This window comes from Polyodon spathula, chromosome 4 (assembly GCF_017654505.1).
Source record: "Polyodon spathula isolate WHYD16114869_AA chromosome 4, ASM1765450v1, whole genome shotgun sequence".
Classification (NCBI taxonomy): domain Eukaryota; kingdom Metazoa; phylum Chordata; class Actinopteri; order Acipenseriformes; family Polyodontidae; genus Polyodon; species Polyodon spathula.
Window position 1 is genome coordinate 86009644 of NC_054537.1, and position 4941 is coordinate 86014584.

Consider the following 4941-nt stretch of genomic DNA (forward strand, 5'->3'; position numbering starts at 1 on the left):
TACTACAATGATGTGATTAATGTGGCACAACAGAATCTGAAAGTTAAGGTATGACATGCTAGTGGTTTTAAAATGAATAAAAAGGCTTTTTAAAATAACAATTGGAGAAGTCTGAAAACGTTACTTAAAGTACCAGCAACTACTAACGATGCAGTGATCAGCAAAAATGTGGAACTGAAACACACATTTACTGGTTTCCTAGTAGATGCATTTTGTATTCTAAAAATAAACATATAAAAAACAAACATACTTAAAATTAGTTTTCCAGTAAAACCATTAATTTCCCAAGCATGGGTCTGTAATAAAATGAGAGGTTTTAGCATTATTGATAGAATTAAAAAAAGTATGAAATCATTTTTATAATTGAGCCTTTGAAAAGCAACAAGTACATAATAATCAGTAGGAAAGGTGTTAACATTTCACAGCTCAACATATCCCAGTTCTGCACCAATCACTTTGAGATGTCAAATTAAAATATTAACATGTTAGTCAGGAACTGTTATATTGTCAGGTGATTGAAAGAAGTAAAGGAGTGAGAACCAATAATTTAAATTGTAATGAATGTCTTTTAAATGCTTGTTCTTTGCTTGTATTTTGTTTTTTTAAACTTAAATTGGGAACACGTTTGAATGCTTTTTTTGAAGCTTATAATGCTCCTACACATTTTCCTGTGTCAGACTCACTCACATGGTCAGCCAGTGTGCTTCTTGGATCCATGGGAAGTCCACTTTCTCATTATTCGAAATTACTTCTGCAATAACTTCACGCTCTATTTGTAAAGATACATTCATTTATGTTATGGCATCAACTGACATTTGCAGCTGTAAGGTTCCTTTTCTTCTTAAAAATAATCAGACAGTCTTAGGTCTCAACAGATGGAATCTGAGCAACAGAGCTGCAGGTAAACTCACAGGTCTCCAAGGTGGTATTCGAGTCACGAAATACCTGTTACAAACATTAATATACACCCACCCCTCATTATATCGCCTCTCGCTATACTGCGGTCCTGCAGTTGGCTCCCCATTTTTAGTCTAACTGCACATGCCTTAGCTGCAATATATATAGGCACTTAGAATTACTGTTTATTTTATTTGGTACTGCACATCACAAACAACAATATTCTAAACAATTAAAAACAAAGCATTAATAGCGTACTGTTATCATAAACACACGCACTGTACAATAACACAAAGCAAATTAAATATCTACTGCCTGATGCAGTTTTTATTTTAGCCAAAGAGGTTTTCACTTGTGGCAGCAATGCACGTGAAAAAGCCACAAGGCAGTGACATCAGCTCCCTAGCAACATGCCTCCTCTGTTGTTGCTGGAAATTGATTATTTCAATGCAGCGGGTTTGTGCATTTGAGAAAGGAGAGGAAGACTGATTAAATTAATTGGAGACAGAAGTTGATGAGAAGCAATTGCCCTCTGCTGTATGTGTTAAAACGGTGTGCTGCTTTTTATATGAAAAATTAGAAAAAATGGTTTGCGTAGAGGATTTATACTGCACCCTGACGCACCCGATAAAACAAGGGAGTGGTTGTACAGTATTTATTTGTTAGCCTGTTTGTTTTTCTATGGGTCTCTCGCTATATTGCAGCCCTCTATATATAGCGGATTTATATTAGACACGGACACCCGCAATATATCGAGTGGGTGGTGTACTTAGCAAATGCCTGCCCACTGGAAGTGAAACTCCACCTAGAGGGAGTGGAAATTCCCTCCCTTCACCAATGAACAGAGTTGACACCCCCCCCTCCTTCCCCTCCGTCCCCTTTACTGGAAGTATGTTAGTAGGTGTACCGTGTTGTGCTACCAGAAGTATGGTGCATCACTTTTAGCAGAAGTTTGCGGTTGGCAGTTTTAGCTGGGTTGATTGTGGTTTTCGCATATGATCAAAACAGCTTTTTAAGTCATCCGTCCGATGTTTATCATAAATCTCAGTTACAAGAACACACAAGATTGTCATATGCACGTAAACAGCAAGGCTTGCGGCGAGGTTACCAGATTACATTTTTACAGCACTATATGAAATTGTCATTAACTTGGTTACAAAACTGTTCAAGCTCTATCAAGTTCCTTGGGGAGTGCTGATGGACAGCAATCTTCAAGTCATGCCACAAATTTTCAATTAGATTTAGGTCAGGGCTCTTACTGGGCCACTCAAGGACATTTACCTTTTTGTTCCTTAGCCACTCCAGTGTAGCTTTGGTTGTGTGCTTTTGGTCGTTGTCATGCTGATAGGGGAACCTCCGTCCCAGTATCAGCTTTCTTGCAGAGGGCAGGTTTTCCTCAAGGACTTCTCTGTGCTTTGCTCCATTCATTTTCCCTCCTATCCTGACAATTGCCCCAGTTCCTGCCAATGAGAAACATGATGCTGCCACCACCATGCTTCACAGTAGGGATGGTGTTCTTTGGGTGATGGGCTTTGTTCGGTTTGCACCAAACATAACACTTTACATTTAGGCCAATAAGTTCCATTTTAGATTCGTCCACAAAACTTTTTGCCACATGGCTACAGAAGGTGGGCTTTCTTGAGTAAAAGCTTCCATCTTGCCACCGTATACTGGCCAGATTTGTGGAGTGCTTGGGATATTGTTGTCATATGCACACTTTGACCAGTCTTGGGCATAAAAGCCTGTAGCTCTTGCAAAGTTGCCATTGGTGTCTTGGTAGCCTCTCTGATCAGTCTCCTTGCTCAGTCATCCAGTTTGGGAGGACGGCCTGATCTAGGCAAGGTCTTGGTGGTGCCATACACCTTCCACTTCTTAATAATTGGCTTGACCTTGATCCAAGGGATATTCAAGGCCTTTGATATTTTTTTTATACCCATCCCGTGATCTGTGCCTTTCAACAAGTTTGTCCCAGAGTTCTTTGAAAGCGCCTTGGTGCTCATGGTTGAGTCTTTGCTTTGAAATGCACTACTCAACAGAGGGAACCTACAGGAACTGCTGAATTTATCCTGAAATCATGTGAATCACTACAATTTAACACAAGTGGAGGTCACTTAACTTGGTGTGTGATTTTGAAGGCGACTGGTTACACCTGAGCTAATTTAGGATTGTTATTACAAGGGGGAGGACACTTATCCAACAAAGCTATTTCAGTTTTTATTTTTAATTAATTTTCTACAAATTTCTAGAATATTTTTTTTTCACTTGTAAGTTGTAGGATTTGTAGATAAATGAACAAAAAAAACTATTTTATTGCATTTTAATTCCAGGCTATAAGGCAACAAAAGGTGAACATTTTAAAAGGGGGTGTAGAATTTCTATAGGCACTGAAAGAAGAAGAAATCTGAGCAAATTTTACCCAAATTTAAGTCAAAGTAGATTCTATAGTCAGAGGTGTAAGTAACTTTAATTTTCTTACCTGTGTATTTCTTTCAGGTATGTCTTAAAAAACAGTACTCAGCAAACTGCTCTTGCTCACGCATGCCTAAACAACTTTCACTAAGAAAGCAGGGGAGTGCCAAATATTTACCACACGCAATACATTGGGACTAGTCTTTTTTTTTTTTACTTGTGCAACTTTGCGGTGAACTTCTCGGGAATATATATTTTTAATTTTTAATCTTTTTTTAAGGGGGCAATTATGCTTATTTAAACCCTCTTTTATCCAAAACCCTATATTCACTATTACAACATTAACATACATACTGAGAATATTTTACTTTTAAAGCAGAGTGTCTAATGGTTGAAGCTAACTCTCTTGAACAGCACCCTGCTAACCCAATTTTACAGAGTTATAACCAGCGCTCCAGAGAAGCTGCATACTGGGTGTTTTATGGACTGAAAAAATGACTTGACTTTGCATGTTATCAAGCTTCTTGTACTTCGTTGGTTCCCAGTGTCTCAATGGTCAATTGGTAATACATTGCATGCGGTAGCTTGAGAATGGATCATAGAAATGCCGGGACAGCTAATTGTATCCTGACTGGGAACTGCCTGAAAAACGTGACCTGTAAGTCTGGATTTTCAATAAAAAATTAAAAAAAGAAAAAAGATGGTTGAATCCACCATGTGTGACTGGTGAATAAGTGACTAGGTAAGTGATCCTTAGGATTTCTTATGTGTCTGTCAATTTGGAAAGGGAGAGCACAAGAGACTGAGAAAGGAAGATTTACAGAAAACAGCTATAAAAACAGCCTAGTACTAGTGGGAGAAGACTCAGTGAACGCAGTAGCTAACTACATCGAGCGTAGAAACTTCCCGGACTCTAACATTATTAAGGCAGGACTAAATGGCTGCGAAAAAGGCATTGTTAGATTTTTTTCAGGTGGAAAATAAGGAAAGCCATACAGTATTTATTAAAAGTACTCATGACTTCAAGGTAATGTTGCATTTTACTCACAGTGTCTAAATTGGAGAGGAAATTACTCAATGACCCAAAACCTTATCTGGGGCACTGGTTATAACAATATTTTTATTAAAATTGCATTCATGTCTATTAGTAAAATTTGTGTTTCTGTATGTAACTACAGTTTTGAAAATGTGTTGCCTGTGCACCTGAAGGTGCATTCTGGCAAATACGTTTATTTATCAAAAGAAGTGGGCTTATACGCTGTAAACTGAATAAAGTATCCGTGAAATATTCTGGTTTTCTTCACAGCTCTTTTTCAAGATCATTCTGACAAGGAATAACCGGAGGTTCTGGGCATGGTGCAGAGTACTCTGGCAGCGGCAGCACGAGCCTCGGTACAGGGCACATCTGCAGCAGCAGCGCAGGCCACGGCAAGAGGCAGCCCATCGGTGACAGCACAGGGCTCGCCGACAGCGGTGGCACTGAAAGCGGCAACGGCTCCTCTCCTGTTGGCACTGGAGATGGCACCGGCTCCTTTGCTCGCCGGGAACGGCCGCTCCTCTCCTTCTTCCTCTTTCAGGCAGGTGTCAACACTTATTCACCCTTAAGGGGGTAGCATTCTCCACAGACAAGGCACC